The sequence below is a fragment of the Symphalangus syndactylus genome, chromosome 22 (genome assembly GCF_028878055.3).
Source record: "Symphalangus syndactylus isolate Jambi chromosome 22, NHGRI_mSymSyn1-v2.1_pri, whole genome shotgun sequence".
Classification (NCBI taxonomy): domain Eukaryota; kingdom Metazoa; phylum Chordata; class Mammalia; order Primates; family Hylobatidae; genus Symphalangus; species Symphalangus syndactylus.
Genome location: NC_072444.2, coordinates 16,029,673 through 16,047,964, shown reverse-complemented (window position 1 = coordinate 16,047,964; position 18,292 = coordinate 16,029,673).

Here is an 18,292-nt window from a genome sequence, read left to right as displayed (position 1 = left end):
ATTTTCTTTTGCCAGTTCTTTTGCCATACACAGTTGCAGAGATCAGTCAAATCCACACCACCACTGAGATCTCATTCATTGCCACACATTCACAAAATAAATAACCCAAAATCACATGCACAAAAAATCATACAGGAAGCATTGTCAAATATGAAATGGTGTTTGGCTTTCTTTGGCCTGTATTTGTATAAATATGTTATTGGTATGTGTTCCAAAATTATGGGAAACTCCTATGTTATAATTGTTATGTAAAATTATTGAAAGTCATAGAAGTAACCACAATTCCTAGTCACATGTGACTTTAATAATGGCTGTCCTAAGACTTTTTGTCATCCACAGACAATTGTTGTCTTGTTTTAATCCTCTTTGAAAGGTGGTTTGTAATCAGCTATAGGTCCTTGACAGGTGCTCTTAAACGCAGGTTTCGGCTAACTTTGGAGATTGTGACATTAGAATAGAGGAAAAACTTTCAGGACTGTCATAGCTGAAATGTTTATTAATATCAAGCAGAACAGGCATTAATTGCATGGACTGAACTAATAACAGAAGACTGAAATAATCCTTTTATGACTTTTTGCTTAAAATGTTGCTGATCCTTTGTTTTGTTTTTCAGAGTCAAGAAAACTTTTAAGCTATTTACTTTTTTTTTTTTTTTTTTTTTGAGACACAGTCTTGTTCTGTTGCCCAGGCTGGAGTGCAGTGGTGCAATTTCAGCTCACCACCACCTCTGCCTCCTGGGTGCATCAGACTCCCGAGTAGCTGGGACTACAGGTGCGCACCATCACACCCAGCTAATTTTTTATATTTTTAGTAGAGACGGGGTTTTGCCATGTTGGCCAGGCTGGTCTCAAACTCCTGACCTCAGGTGATCTGGCCACTTTGGCCTCCCAAAGTGTTGGGATTATAGGCGTGAGCCACTGTGCTCAGCCTATTTACAGTTTTTGATAATTGAGTAAAGTATACTCCTATAAACAAAAGTTGGGGCATATTTGTTTCTCTCTACCTTATTTATCCAGAATTTGGAAACCACTTGTGAGTATTCTTAACTTATGGCAATATAGTTATTTGCATAAGTGCAGTAAGAATCTGTCTTCATTTGTAACAGGACACAATTGGAGAAACTGGTAATTTTACCAAGGCTTTGACTGGAATGGCATGTTTTTCTTTAAGGAATCAAAATTGACATATAGAGCCAATAAAAGCCCCTGGGGAAAACTGGCTTTATACCTTGTCTACACAGTTCCTGTACAGGGTTCCTGACCTGTGGTAAGTAAAGAATGTCGCTTTCTGACAGGCCCATGAGCCCCAAGTTATATTGGGACCTCAAGAGGAGAGAAATTTACCCAACTCATATAGGTATTTGACAGTAAATAACCCATGGCTTGGCTCGACTCTAAAAAAAAGTCTTATCCAAGATTCCTTATGAAGCAAAGTTCCATCAAAGCCAATTTAAAAAGGAGCCTGTATAGCAAATAATTATTCTTGCTGCACTTTATACAAATAATCAGGCCAAGTAAAATAAGACTAATGCTTATTTTGCAAACGAATCAGTCTTACAATGATTTGTCTTTAGTAAAAATGAGGGCTGGAGAGAGAAAAATTTTTTCAAGAACTATGGTACACTTGTTATTAAGTTCTAGTCCCATCAGTTGTTTTTGAGTTTTTTTCTACAATTTAGACTGACTCTGCTTATTCCTGTGAACCAACCAATGATCTCTGGCTACAGCTAAGAATAAACAAGAGGGATGGTTAATGTAAAAATCTAGACTGATATTCTATTTCTGGGCACGTATTGGAATCAGCTAGCAACGTTATGTCAGCTTGGTTTCAACAGTTGCCTGCTTCATGGGAAGCCTTCTTAATTTAATTTACCTGGGATAATTTAACTTATTTTGCTTTACTGTTGTGGAATATATTGCCATTGTACTCTTTGTGTAGGAATGCAGGATAAGCTTACTCAATGTTTTCTTAAATTGAACACTTATTAATCTTCTGGATACCACCTTTTGTCAGAACTCAGTTACGAGTAGCCCTCACCATACAGATGATTTCTGACTGAGCTCCTCTCTACCCTGAATACAAGAGACCCTAATAGTTAGGCAGGAATATCATCTCCCCTATTCAGCCTGAAGAATTTACAGAAGATTGATCTTTGTCCCTCTATAACCTTTAGGATTAAGAGAACCCTTGTAAAAGGGAGGGGAAAATATGTCAGAGGCATTTGATCCAGAGCAATTCCATCTTGAAGAGGGGGTGGGTAAAATAAGGTTGCGACCAGGCCGGGTGCCATGGCTCACGCCTGTAATCCCAGCACTTTGGGAGGCTGAGGCAGGTGGATCATGAAGTCAGGAGTTCAAGACCAGCCTGACCAACATGGTGAAACCCTGTCTCTACTAAAAATACGAAAATTAGCCAGGCATGGTGGTGCACACCTGTAATCCCAGCTACTCAGGAGGCTGAGGCAGGAGAATCGCTTGAACCTGGGAGGTGGAGGTTGCAGTGAGCCGAGATCGTGCCATTGCACTCCAGCCTGAGTGACAGAGCAAGACTCCGTCTCAAAATAAATAAATAAATAAATAAATAAATAAATAAAGCTGAGACCTACTGGGCTGCATTCCAAAGAAGTTAGGCATTCTTAGTCACAGGATGACATAGCAGGTCAGCACAAGATACAGGTCACAAAGACCCTGCTGATAAAACAGGATGCAGTAAAGAAGCCGGCCAAAACCCACCAAAACCAAGATGGCGATGAAAGCGACCTCTGGTCGTCCTCACTGCTCATTATACGTGAAATATAATACATTAGCATGCTAAAAGACATGGTACCAGTGCCATGAGAGTTTACAAATGCCATGGCAACATCTGGAAGTTACCCTATATGGTCCTAAAAGGGAGGAATCCTCATTTCTGGGAATTGCCTGCCCCTTTCGTGGAAAACTCATGAATAATTTACCCCTTGTTTAGCATATAATCAAGAAATAACTATAAGTATAATCAGTTGAGCAGCCCATTCCGCTGCTCTGCCTATGGAATAGCCATTCTTTTATTCCTTTACTTTCTTAATAAACTTGCTTTCACTTTATGAACTCACCCTGAATTCTTTCTTGTGTGAGGTCTAAGAACCCTCTGTTGGGGTTTAGATTGGGACTTCTTTCTGGTAACATTGTTATCACATTCAAGAATTTTTTATAACAAATATATTTAAATATAATTCACATCTCATACAATTCACTCATTTAAAGAATATAATTCTATGTTTTTAGCATACCCAGAGTTATGAAATAATCATCACAATCAATTTCAGAATATTTTTATCACCCTAAAAAGAAGCCTGTACCCATTAACAGTCACTCCCCATTTTTCCCTCAAACCTCTTCTCCTGCTCCTTACCCCCCACCCCAGCACTAGGCAACTAGCAATCTATGTTCTGTCTCTGTGGATTTGCCCATTCTGGACATTTCAAAAAAATGGAATTATACAATATGTGCAATATATGGTCCTTTGTAGCTGGCTTCTATCATTTTGCATAACGTTTTCGGGATCTGTCCATTTTGTAGCACATATCAATACTTCTTTTTTGAATTGAGGTAAAAGTCACATAACATTCACCATTTCAATAATTTTAAAGTGTACAATTTAGTTGCTTCCAGTACATTCACAATGTTAGGCAACTGTCTTACCTGTTCCTGCTGTTGTAACAAAATATCTTAGACTGGGTAATTTATAAACAACAGAAATTTATTTCTCACAGTTCTGGAGGATGGGAAATCCAAGTTCAAGGCGTCAGATTTGGTGTCTGGTGAGGGCCTGCTAATCATAGATGGTGCCTTCTCTGTGTCTTCACATGGCAGAAGGGTGCTAACCAGCTCCTCCTGACCTCTTTTATTTTTTAATTAATTAATTACACTTGATCTTAGCCAAAAGGCCGAGAAGCGATGTTTTTTTAATTAATTAATTAATTATTATTTTTTGAGACAGGGTCTCATTCTGTCACCCAGACTAAAGTGCAGTGGCAAGATCAAGGCTCACTACAGCCTCAACATCCCAGGGCTCAGGTGATCCTCCCATCTCAGCCTCCCAAGTAGCTGGGACTACAGGCATGCACAACCATGCCTGGGTAATTTTTGTATTCTTTATAGAGACAGGGTTTCACCATGTTGCCCAGCCTAGTTTTGAACTCCTAGGCTCAAGTAACCTACCTGCCTTGGTCTCCCAAAGTGCTAGGATTATAGGCATGAGCTACTGCACCTAGCCTTCTGACCTCTTTTATAAGGGCACTAACCCCATCTCATGACCTAGTCACCTGCTAAAGGCTCCACCTCTTAATACTATCACATTGGGTATTAGGTTCCAACATATAAATTTGAAGGGCACACCACTATTCAGACCATAGGATTTTCCCCTGACTCCCCAAATTCATGGTCTTCTCCATGCAAAATTCCATCTCAATAGCTCCCAAGATCTTGTTTTAGCACTGACTCAAAAGTCTAAAGTCCAGAATCTCATCTCAATCAGATATAAGTGACTCAAAAGTGTGATTAAGGCCAGGTGCAGTGGCTTACGCCTGTAATCCCAGCACTTTGGAAGGCTGAAGTGGGGGGGTCAGTTGAGGCCAGGTGTTTGAGACCAGCCTGGCCAACATGACAAAAAACCCATCTCTACTAAAAATACAAAAATTAGCCAGGCATGGTGGTGCATGCCTGTAGTCCCAGCTACTCAGAGGCAAAAGAATCACTTGGCTGGGCGCGGTGGCTCACACCTGTAATCCTAGCACTTTGGGAGGCCAAGGTGGGCAGATCACGAGGTCAGGAGATCAAGACCATCTTGGCTAACACAGTGAAACCCCATCTCTACTAAAAATACAAAAAAATTAGTGGGGCATGGTGGCAGGCACCTGTAGTCCCAGCTACTCAGGAGGCTGAGGCAGGAGGCAGGAGAATGGCGTGAACCTAGGAGGCGGAGCTTGCAGTGAGCTGAGATCACGTCACTGCACTCCAGCCTGGGTGACAGAGCAAGCAAGACTCTGTCTCAAAAAAAAAAAAAAAAAAAAGAATGTGAGTCCTCCAATTTTGTTCTTTTTCAAGATTGTTTTGGCTATTATAAGTCTCTTGAGTTTCCATACGCTTGTTCATATCTGAAAAACAATTTGATAGGCAATGAATTGAATCTATAGATCAATTTGGGGAATATTACCATCTTATAAATATTAAGTTATCCAATCTATGAACATGGGTTATCTTTCTATTTTTTTAGGTCTTCTTTAAGATTTGGGCAGGGCACAGTGGCTCACACCTGTAATCCCAACACTTTCGGAGGCTGAGGCAGGTGGGTCGCTTGAGCCTAGGAGTTTAAGACCAGTTTGGATGACATAGTGAGACCTCTGTTTCTACAAAAAATAAACAAAATTAGCTGAGTGTGGTAGCACACCCACCTGTAGTCCCAGCTACTGGGGCAGCTGAGGTGGGAGGATCACTTGAACCTGGGAGGTCGAGGTTGCCTGGGAGCCACTGCACCTGCACTCCAGCCTGGGCAACAGAGTGAGGGTCTGTCTCTCTCCCTGTCTCTCTCACACACACACATAAAGATTTGCAATGGTATGCAGTTTCAGCATATAAGTCTTGCATTTCTTTGTTAGAAATTATTTCTATTTTATTCTTTTTGATCCTAATGTAAATAAAATTGTTTAATCAATTTTACTTCGAGATTGTCTACTGCTAGTGTATAAAAATACCATTTATTGGTCAGGCGCTGTGGCTCATGCCTGTAATCCCAGCACACTGGGAGGCCAAGGTGGACAGATCACCTGAGGTCGGGAGTTTGAGACCAGCCTGACCAACATGGAGAAACCCCATCTCTACTAAAAATACAAAATTAGCCAGGCATGGTAATGCACGCCTGTAATCCCAGCTACTTGGGAGGCTAAGGCAGGAGAATCACTTGAACCCAGGAGGCAGAGGTTGCGGTGAGCCAAGATCATGCCATTGTACTCCAGCCTGGGCAATGAGAGCAAAACTCCATCTCAAAACAAAAAACAAACAAACAAACAAAAATTTATTTTTATATATTAATTTTGTATCCTGTAACTTTGGTGAGTTTATTTATTAGTTCTAATAGTTTTTAAAGTGGATTCCGGGCCGGGCGCGGTGGCTCACGCTTGTAATCCCAGTACTTTGGGAGGTTGAGGTGGGCGGATCATGAGGTCAGGAGATCGACACCACAGTGAAACCCCGTCTCTACTAAAAATACAAAAAAATTAGCCAGGCGTGGTGGCAGGCGCCTGTAGTCCCAGCTACTCGGAGAGGCTGAGGCAGGAGAATGGCGTGAATCCGGGAGGCGGAGCTTGCAGTGAGCCAAGATTGCGCCACTGCACTCCAGCCTGGGTGACAGAGCAAGACTCCGTCTCAAAATAAATAAATAAATAAATAAATAAATAAATAATAATAATAAAGTGGATTCCTTAGGATTTTCCATATACAAAATGATGTCACCTGAGAATTGATATCGTTTAATTCTTCCTTTCCAATCTGTATGTCTTTTATTATTATTTTTTTCTTGCCTGATTGCTTTGGCTAGACTCTCCAGTACAATGTTCAATAGAAGTGGTGAGAGCAAATATTCCTGTGTTCTTGATCTTAGGGAAAACACCAGTAAGTATGATATTAGCTGTGGGCTTTTTATAAACGTCCATGGTATGGCTTGGCTATGTCCCCACCTCTCATCTTGAACTCCCACATGTTGTGGCAGTGACCCAATGGGAGGTAATTAAATCATGGGGGTATGTCTTTCCCATGCTGTTCTCGTGCTAGTGAATAAGTCTCATGAGATCTGATGGTTTTAAAAAATGGGAGTTTCCAATTGCACAAGCTCTTCTTCTCTTGTCTGCCATCATGTGAGATGTGCCTTTCACCTTCCACCATGATTGTGAGGCCTCCCCAGCCACGTGGAACTGTAAGTCCATTAAATCTCTTTCTTTTGTAAATTGCCCAGTCTTTATGTCTTTATCTGCAGCACGACTAATATCGTCCATTATCAGGTTGAAGAAAGGGTTCCTTTCTCTTTCTAGTTTGTTGAGTCTTTTTAGAACGACAAAATGTTAGATCTTTCCAAGTATTTTTTTCTGCATCAACTGAAATCATATAGTTTTATTCCTTTATTGTGTATTAATATAGTGTATTATATTGATTGATTTTTGTATGGTAAACCAATCTTTCATTCCTGGGATAAATCCCAGTTGGTCATGGCATATAATCTTTTTAATATGCTGCTGGATTCTGTTCGCTGATATTTTCTTGAGAATTTTTGCATGTTTATTCACAAGAGATATTGGTCTACAGCTTTCTTGTGATGTTTCTGTCTGGCATTGGTATCAGGGTAATACAAGCGTCATAAAATGAGCTGGGATGTGTTCCCTCCTTCTTTATTTTTGGGGAAGGGTTGTAGAAGGATTGGTGCTAATTCTGCCTTAAATGGTTGATATAATTCACCAGTAACACCATGCATTCCTGGGGCTTTTCTTTATTGGAAGTTTTTCGACTACTGATTGAATCTCTTTACTTGTCATAGGTCTATTTAGATTTTTTTTTCTCTTTTTGATTCAGTTTTGGCAGTTTGTCTTTTGAGAAATTTATCCATTTCATCTATGTTATCAAATTCGTTAGTATACAATTGTTCATAGTATTCTTCTATAATCCTTTTTATTTCTGTAAGGTTGGTGGTAATGTTCCCATTTTCATTTCTGATTTTTATAATTTGAGTCTTCTCCCTTTTTTCATTGGCCAGTCTAGCTAACAGTTTGTCAATTCTGTCAATCTTTTCAAAGGAACAACTTTGGTTTCGTTGATTTTATCTATTGTTATTCGTTTTCTACTCAATTTATCTCCCTCTAATCTTTATTATTTTCTTTCTTATGCTTGCTTTGCTTCAGTTTGCTCTTCTTTTTCTAGTTAAAGTGGAAGGTTAGGCTATTGACTTGAGATTGTGGGACATGCTCAGACCCCTAGAGTTGGCATTAAGATTTTTTTTCTTTTTTGAGACAGTCTCACTCTGTCTTCTAGGCTGAAGTGCAGTGGCACGATCTTGGCTAACTGCAACCTCCGCCTCCTGGGCTCAAGTGATTTCTCGTGCCTCAGCTTCCCAAGTAGCTGGGATTACAGGCGTGCACCACCACACCTGGCTAATTTTTATATTTTTGGTAAAGATGGAGTTTTGCCATGTTGCCCAGGCTGGTCTTGAACTCCTGAGCTCAAGTGATCCGCCCGCCTTGGCCTCCCAAAGTGTTGGAATTACAGACATGAGCCACCACGCCTGGCAGCATGATTGTTTTTAAATGAAAACATTTGAGCCAAAGAAGATGCAGAAATAAGTCATATCTGAAATTCCCTTATTTGGCTAGAACAGAACATTATGAGAGTCAGCTGCCAGCAATCCCCCTCTGGGAAGGTCTCCAGTCAGGGAGGCACTAACCTAAACAAACTTCATCAGAACCTTCCATCTATGGAAGCTTGAAAACTCCCTGCTTTGTTAAGTTTGATATGTAAATCCTTTATCTCTGAATATTCCATGAGTTCCTCGTCACTGAGTGGATCCTGTGCACGTGTAAATAAGACCCATCTCCTGTTCATCTGCCTATTGTCACCTAATTTGCAGGCCCCTAACCATCAGATCTAAGTTGGAAGAGCAAAAGTTTTTCTCCTAAGAAGATTCTTCTTCTTCTACTCCTCCTTCTTCTCCAGGAGGCTACAGGAGTGTACTCGGCTAATTTTAAAATTTGTTTATAGATACAGGGTCCGACTGTTTTGCCCAGGCTGGTCTTGAACTCCTAGCCTGAGCCACCATTCCCGGCCTTTTTTTTTTTTTTTTGAGATGGAGTTTTGCTCTTGTTGCCCAGGCTGGAGTGCAGGAGCAGGTCGGCTCACTGCAACCTCCACCTCCCAGGTTCAAGTGATTCTCCCACTTTAGCCTCCCGAGTATCTGGGATTACAGGTGCCTGCCACCATGCCTGGCTCATTGTTTTGTATTTTTAGTAGAGACAGAGTTTCACCATGTTGGCCAGGCTGGTCTCGATCTCCCAACCTCAGGTGATCCACCCGCCTCAGCCTCCCAAAGTGCTAGGATTACAGGCATCAGCCACCACGCCAGTCCTGTTTTTTTTTTTTAAGACAGGGCATTGCTCTGTCACCCAGGCTGGAGTGCAGTGGTGTAATCATAACTCACTGCAGCCCCGACCTCCTGGGCTCAAGAGATCCTCCCACCTCAGCATCCCAAGTAGCTGGTACCCTAGGCATGAGCCACCTCACCCAGCTAATTTATTTTTTGTGGAGATGAGACCTCAGTAGGCTGCCCGGTCTGGCTTTTTTTTTTCAATGTAGAGGTTTACAGCTATAAATTTCCATCTGAGCAATGCTTTTCACTGCATCTCTGTTTATTTTTTGTTGCCAAATAATATTCTCTTGTATGGCTATACCACATTTTATTTTCAGATTGAGATTTTCTTTTTATTTGTCTTTGAAGATAATTTATTCACCTTCTTTCTACTTGTTTTATTTTTAGAACAGTTTTAGGCTCATAGCGAAAGTGAGCAGAAGGTACACAGCTATCCCATATACCCTCTAGCCCCTCAGATATAATACAAAGCCTCCTCCATTATCAACATTCCTCACCAAAGTATTAATACCTTGGTTATAACTAATGAACCTGCAGTGACATATCATCACCCCAAGTCCATAGTTTACATTAGGGTTTACTGTTGGTGGTGTACACCCTATGGGTTTGGACAAATATATACTGACATGTATCCACCATTGTAGTATCACACAGAGTAGTTTTGCTGCCCTGAAGAGCCTCCGAGCTCCACCTGTCCATCCCTCCTTCCCTCCAAACCCTGGCAAACACTGATCTTTTTACTGTCCCCATAGTTCTGCTTTTTTCAAAATGCTATGTAGTTGGAGTCATACAGTCTTTTCATATTGTTTTCTTTCACTAATATACATTTAAGTTTCCATCGTGTCTTTTCATGGTTTGATAGCTCATTTCTTTTCTTCTTCTTCTTTTTTTTTTTGAGACAGAGTCTCGCTGTGTCACCCAGGCTGGAGTGCAGTGGCGCGATCTCGGCTCACTGCAAGCTCTGCCTCCCGGGTTCACGTTCTCCTGCCTCAGCCTCCCCAGTAGCTGGGACTACAGGCGCCCACCACCACGCCCGGCTAATTTTTTGTATTTGTAGTAGAGACAGGGTTTCACCGTGGTCTCGATCTCCTAACCTCGTGATCCACCCGCCTCGGTCTCCCAAAGTGCTGGGATTACAAGCGTGAGCCACCGCGTCCGGTTTTTTTGTTTTTGTTTTTGTTTTTGTTTTTTTTTGAGACAGGGTATCTGTAGCCTCAACCTCCTGGGCTCAAGCAATCCTCCCACCTTTGCCTCCTGAGCAGCTGGGACCACAAGCACAAGCCATCATGCCCAACTAATTTTTGTATTTTGTAGAGATGGGGTCCTACTATGTTGCTCAGATCCCACTGTGTTGCCTCAGCCTCCCAAAGTCCTGGGATTATGGGTGTGAACTGCCGTGCCTGGCTGCTCATTACTTTTTAGCACTGGATAATATTCTATTCTCTGGATATGCCACAGTTTATTTATCCACTTACCTGCTCAAGGGCATCTTGTTTGCTTCTAAGTTTTGACAATTATGCATAAAACTTCTGCAAACATCTGTGTGTAGTTTTTGTGTGGTCATAAATTTTCAACTCATTTGGTAAGTACCAAGGAATGAGATTGCTGGATTATATGATATAACAGTAGGTTTAATTTTGTAAGAAACTGCCACACTATCTTCCAAAGACATTTTGCACTCCCATCAGCAAAGAAAGAGAATTCCTGTTTCCCACATCCTCTCCCACATTTGGTGTTGTCAGGGTTTTGGATTTTGGCCATTGTAATAGGTGGGTAGTGGTATCTCATTGTTGTTTTAATTTGCGTTTCCCTCATGACATATGATGTGAAGCATCTTTTCATATGCTTATTTGCCATCTGTGTATCTTCTTTTTTTTTTTTTTTTTGAGACAGTGTTTCACTCTCTCGCCCAGGCTGGAGTGCGGTGACACAATCACGATTCACTGCAGCCTCAACTTTCCGGGCTCCAGTGATCCTCCCACCTCAACCTCCTGAGTAGCTGGGACTACAGGTACAAACCACCATGCCCAGCTATTCTTTTGATTTTTTTGTAGAGATGAGGTCTCGCTATGTTACCCAGACTGGTCTTGAACTCCTGGGCTCAGGCAATTCTCCCGCCTTGGCCTCCCAAAGTACTAGGATAGGCTGGGCGTCATGGCTCATGCCTGTAATCCCAGCACTTTGGGAGGCCAAGGTGGGCAGATCACTTGAGGTTAAGAGTTTCAGACCAGCCTAGCCAACATGGTGAAACTACATCTCTACTGAAAAATACAAAAAGTAGCCCGGTGTGGTGGCATGCGCCTGTAATCCCAGCTACTCGAGCGGAGGCTGAAGCAGGAGAATCACTTGAATCTGGGAGGCTGAGGTTGCAGTGAGCCAAGATGGCACCACTGTACTCCAGCCTGGGAGACAGAGTGAGACTCCATTAAAAAAAAAAAAAAAAAAAAAAAACCCAAACTGCTAAGATTACAGGTGTAAGCCACCACGCCCAGCTGCCATCTGTATATCTTCTCTGGTGAGGTGTCTGTTAAGGTTGGGCCCCTTTTTAATCTTTGTCGTTGTTTGTTTTGTTTTCTTATTGTAGAGTTTTAAGAAGTCTTTGTAAATTTTGGATAGCAGTCTTTTCTCAGATATGTCTTCTGCAAACATTTCCTCCCTGTCTGTGGCTTGTCTTTTCATTCTCTTGACATTGTTTTTTGCAAAGCAAACATGTTACGTTTTTCTGAAGGCCAGCTTATCATTTTTTTCTTTTTCTTTTTTTTTTTAGACAACCTCTGTTCTGATTTTATTTTATTCTTTTTTTATATGCTTTTATTTTTCCGTGATTACAAACATAACTGAATATCAAATGCACAAAGTAAGAATTATATGGGGAAAAAAAATCAGATACGTTCATATATATATCACCTTTTCAAGGCTATTTCCATCCAGAATAACCTTGGTTTGCCAGGGCCAATAGAAAGAAGTCACAAAATCGCCTTCAGTCAAATTTGTGTGTTTGCTTTCTTCTATAATTCCAATACCTCCACCATGAACGACTTGAGATAGCTGCCAAGGTGTTATATAATCAGTGCCAGTGTCTTCATTCATTCTACAACGAAGGCTGTCACTTCACACTTGGAAGGTTGCACAGCGGCCAGGCAGAGGCGCTCCTCACTTCCCAGACGGGGCGGCCGCGCAGAGGCGCTCCTCACTTCCCAGACGGGGCGGCCGCGCAGAGGCGCTCCTCACTTCCCAGACGGGGCGGCCGGGCAGAGGTGCTCCTCACATCCCAGAGGATGGGCGGCCAGGCAGAGACGCTCCTCACTTCCTAGACGGGGCGGCCAGGCAGAGGCGCTCCTCACTTCCCAGATGATGGGAGGCCAGGCAGAGACGCTCCTCACTTCCTAGACGGGGCGGCCAGGCAGAGGCGCTCCTCACATCCCAGATGATGGGAGGCCAGGCAGAGACGCTCCTCACTTCCTAGACCGGGTGGCGGCCGGGCAGAGGCTGTTATCTTAGCACTTTGGGAGGCCAAGGCAGGCGGCTGGGAGGTGGGGGTTGTAGCGAGCTGAGATCACACCACTGCACTCCAGCCTGGGCAACATTGAGCACTGAGTGAAGGAGACCCCGTCTGTAATCCCAGCACTTCGGTAGGCCGAGGCGGGCAGATCACTGGAGGTCAGGAGTTGGAGACCAGCCTGGCCAACACTGCGAAACCCCATTTCCACCAAAAATAAAAAACCAGCCAGGCGTGGTGGCGTGCGCCTGCAGTCCCAGGTACTCGGCAGGCAGAGGCAGGAGAATCACGAGAGCCCGAGGCAGGGAGGTTGCAGAGGAAGGAAGGAAGGAAGGAAGGAAGGAAGGAAGGAAGGAAGGAAGGAAGGAAGGAAGCAAGCTAGCTCATTTTTTTTCTTTAATGGATCATAGCTTTGGAGTTGTATCTAAAAGTCATCACCAAACCCACTATCACCTAGATTTTCTTATATTTATTTTCTATGGTATCTTCCAGGGCTTTTGCATGTTACATTCAGGTCTGTAATCTGAGTGAAGTTTTGTGAAGGGTGTAAGGTTTCTGTCTAGGTTCGTTTTTCTTCATGGATGTCCAGTTGTTCCAGCACCATTTGTTAAAAGCCTATTCTTTAAAATATTGTTAGCATATTTTATTCATTCATTCATCAGCTCATGGACATTTGTGTTGTTTCTACTCTCTGGCTATTCTGAATAATGCTGCTATGAACATTCATGCACAAGTTTTTGTGTGGCTGTGTTTTGAATTATCTTGGGTATACCTAGGAGTGAATTGCTGGATCACACAGTAACATTTGACATCCAAATCAAATGGATGATTAACATTTGACATCCAAGAATTTAGCACTAATACAGTAATATTATCCAATGTAGATATATTCAAATTTCCCCAATTGTACCAATAATGCCTTGTATAGCTGTTTTCGAAAGGGAAAATTATCAAAGGGGAAACTTTGCATACAGTGGAATTCACAGATCTTAGGTGTACATTTCAATGACTTGCACTAAATACATACTCTTCTAGCATCATCTCCATATGTTGATATAGGACATTTCCATTGCCCCAAAAGTTTCTCCTTCCAGTCCCTCCCCTTTGCCCTCAACATCTTTTATTATTGTGGTAAGTAGTTCCGGGGATGACTGATTCATCTACAACTTTAGAATTTGCAAAACATATCCCCTTCACCTTTTTAAATGGAGGTAGACTGGAGAAAGGGGGACATGGTGCGTGCTGGAGCTAAATAGACCCCGCCTTTTTTTCCCCCCTGAGACGGAGTCTCGCTGTGTCGCCAGGGTGGAGTGCAATGGCGGGATCTCAGTTCACTGCAACCTCCGTCTCCCAGGTCCAAGCGATTCTCCAGCCTCAGCCTCCCGAGTAGCTGGGATTACAGGCATGCGCTACCGCATTCGAGTACTTTTTTTTTGTATTTTTAGTAGAGATGGGGTTTCACCATGTTGGCCAGGCTGGTCTCAAACTCCTGACTTCAAGTGATCTGCCCGTCTCGGCCTCCCAAAATGTTGGGATTATAGGTGTGAGCCACCGCACCCAGCCCAGACTCTGCTCTTATCCTAATTTTACCTTATTAGCTGTGTACTATGGGCAGGTTACCTAACATCTCTGAATTTCAGTTTTTTTTCTACATGTAAAATGGGTCATTTGTAAAAATTAGCACAACATATCTCAAGCACCTGAGAACTCACCAAACATTGATTCCCTCCCCATTTCCCTCTTTCTCTTTATTTGATACTCAAAATAATCTTCATTCAATCATTTATGCAACAAATTCTTTTTTTTTTTTTTTTTTTTTTGAGACGGAGTCTCGCTGTATCCCCCAGGTTGGAGTGCGGTGGTGCAATCTCAGCTCACTGCTAGCTCCGCCTCCTTGGTTCACGCCATTCTCCTGCCTCAGCCTCCCAAGTAGCTGGGACTACAGGCGCCCGCCAACACGCCCTGCTGATTTTTTGTATTTCTTTTTTTTTTTTGAGGCAGGGTCTCACTCTGTCACTCAGGCTGGAGTGCAGTGGCACAATCATGGCTCACTGCAGCCTCGACCTCCCAGGCTCAAGTGATCTTCCCTCAGCCTTCTGAGTTGCTGGGACCACAGGCACGTGCCACCATGCCCGACTAATTTTTTTTTTTTTTTTTTTGTAGAGACAGGGTCCCCCTGTGTTGCCCAGGCTGGTCTCAAACTCCTGAGTTCAAGTGATCCTCCCACCTGAGCCTCCCAAAGTGCTGGGATTATAGGCATGAGCCACCCACACCTGGCCTGTGGCTATTTTTACTCATATTGTTTCTTGTGAGCTAAGCATCTGACATACAGTAGATAATCAACAAGAATTTGTTGGGCAGGCCCTGTGGCTTGTGCCTGTAATCCCAGCACTTTGGGAGGCCGAGGTGGAAGGACCACTTAAACCCAGGAGTTTGAGATCAGCCTGGGCAACATAGGGGGACCCTGTCTCTACAAAAATTAAAAAATTATCCAGGCTGGGCACAGTGGCTCACGCCTGTAATCCCAGCACTTTGGGAGGCCGAGGCGGGCTGATCACGAGGTCAGGAGATCGGGACCATCCTGGCTAACATGGTGAAACCCCGTCTCTACTAAAAATACAAAAAAAAATTAGCTGGGTGTGGTGGTGGTCGCCTGTAGTCCCAGCTACTCGGGAGGCTGAGGCAGGAGAATGGCGTGAACCCGGGAGGCGGAGCTTGCAGTGAGCCGAGATAGCGCCATTGCACTCTAGCCTGGGCGACAGAGCGAGACTCCACCTCAAAAAAAAAAAAAAAATTATCCAGGCATGGTGGCATGTGTCTCTGGTCCCAGCTACTCAGGAAGCTGAGGTGAGAGGATTTCTTGAGCCCAAGAGTTTGAAGCTGCTGTGAGCACACCACTGCACTCCAGCCTGGGCAACAGAGCAAGACACTGTCTCAAAAAAATAAAGTATACAAAGTGAAAAAACAAACAAAAAAAAGGAAGTACCCAGTGCCCTAAGAGGGTATAATGGGGGTTCTGACTCTCGGGGCTGCTGATCAGGAAGGGCATGGCATCCAGGAGGAGGTGAACCTTTATTGGAGAACAAAGGAAACAGTACAGAATGAGGCAATGCTTTCAGAGAGTAGAGCAGGGCTTTCCAGGAAGATGAGACAGGGTGTGCAAATGTCCTGTGGCAGGAGAGAGTATGGTGCATTCAAAGAACTAAAAGGCTCAGGTAGCTACAGCAAGAAGCAAGATGTGGCTGAAGCTGGTAAGGACCAAGCTTTTCAGGGTCCAGCCTATCCTAGTTGGAAATCAGGTCACACAACAGCAAGGAGGCACTGTGGTTGGCTTTTCAGCAGGGGTGTGGTTAGGGGTGTGACGTGATCAGACCTGCCCTGGGAAGAGAGAGCAGTGTCACTTCCTGAGACCACGGGGACGCCTTGCAGCCATCCTGGGGAGGAACTAGTTGCCTGGACCAGGATGGTGGTGATGGAGATGAGGAGATGGTCAGATTTTGGAAATATTTAGGGATCATTGGTAAAACTTACAGGACTTGGAGATGGTCTGGACACAAGGAGGAAGGGACAAGGAGGAGGACCAAGTCTCAAGTGTGAGGAGTTACAGTTGGAGAAGGACTGAGGGCTGGAGAGGAGTTGGGTACCATTATCCTCCTTTTGAGTTGAAAAAGCCAAGGTTCTGTGAGGTAAAAAGACTGAACATGGCCAGAGAGTTCCAGGGGGCCGGGGGTGGTGGCAATGGTGCTGTTCTGAATGCCTGCTTCTCCGGGACTTCCAGCCGGGGAACGGGGGTGGTGGTAAGAAATGCTTTGTTGCTGAAGGTCTGGGATCATCCACGTCTGGGCATTCTGGAAGAAAACTTCGCACCTCATTTGGAAGACAGAGCTAGCAAGAATGGAGCCAAGAAACCGTTTCCTGGGAGCACAAAAATATCCTGGGCAGCAGCTGCCCCACTAACAGCACGTGGTATGTGGCACACAGTAGGCGCTCAATGGCCCATGACACTCTGTTGAGGCTGGCCCAGCACCTGAAGCCTGGGGGCCATGGGGGCGACTGCTCTGCCTACTCCTTCTCACCCACCTCTTGGCTACCTCAGATTTCAGGGTCAATCAAGAATAGTAACCCCTGGCCAGGCAAGGTGGCTCACGCCTGTAATCCCAGCACTCTGGGAGGCCGAGGCGGGCAGATCACGAGGTCAGGAGATCGAGACCATCCTGGCTAACACGGTGAAACCCCATCTCTACTAAAAATACAAAAAATTAGCCAGGCATGGTGGCGGGTGCCTGTAATCCCAGCTACTCGGGAGGCTGAGGCAGGAGAATGGCGTGAACCCGGGAGGTGGAGCTTGCAGTGAGCCGAGACCACGCCACTGCACTCTAGTCTGGGCGACAGAGCAAGACTCCGTCTCAAAAAAAAAAAAAAAAAAAAAATAGTAACCCCTTCCCCTACCTGGAAAGCCCAGGTGCTAGGACAAAAAAAGAGAAGGTGAATGTTTTTGAAAACCTGTGGCTGGGCACAGTGGCTCATGCCTGTAATCCCAATACTTTGGGAGGCTAAGGTGGGCAGATCACTTGAGTTCAGGAGCTTGAGACCAGCCTGGTCAAAATGGTGAAACCCCGTCTCAACTAAAAATACAAAAAAAATTAGCCGGTCATGGTGACACATGCCTGTAATCCCAGCTACTTGGGAGGCTGAGGCACAAGAATCACTTGAATCTCAGAGGTGGAGGTTGCACTGAGCTAAGATCAGGACACTGCACTCTAGCCTGGGTGACAGAGTGAGACTCTGTCTCAAAAAAAAAAAAAAGAAAAAGAAAACCTACTACGTGACAGGGACAATGCTAGTCTTTACACCTATTCTGAGGATTTAATTACTGGATTGATTTAAGAGTAAATTAATTCCCATTTACTTTTTATTTTTATTTTTTAGAGACAGGGTCTTGTTCTGTCACTCAGGCTGGAGTGCAGTGGTGTGATCAGATTGATAGCAGCAATGATAGTATATTGATAGCAGCAGGAGGCAGACAAATGCCTAGGTAGATAGGGGTGGGTCCCCGGTGAAACCCCAGCTTCAAGCCAAAAACAGTTGGACTGCTGGTTCCAGATGAGTGAGAACTTCTGTTCCTGTTTGCCTACCCTTTACTGACTGGTTGTTTCTGAATAATGCTCTTTAACCATCAAATGTTGCCTTTTTCAACACTACTTACAGCCTGCCCCTCCCTGATCCCGTGCCTGTAAAAATCCCAGACTCAGCCACACTGAGGGAGATGACCTGACTTTGGGTGAGAGACCACCTACCCATCCCCTTTCCTCCCAGAGCTGTTTTGTAGCTCAGTAACATTCTCAGCCCTCATTGCCCTTCACTTGTCAGCTTGACTTCATTTTTCTTGGACGAGGGACAAGAGCTAGGGACCTACCGAATGTGGGTACCCAGAAGGCTGTGGCACTGTGGCCCTCTGCCCTCTGCTGGTGGAGGGCAGCCGCTCCATCTGACAGAAGCAGTGGTGAGGCTGAGCCAGTCCTGGAGCCCTGGGCCAGAGCAGGGCAGGGAGCTGACTGAGCTGCTAACACACTGCTGTCCATCAGGCTGCAGATGGTGGAACTGAGAGCTAACTAGCACATTGTAACACCC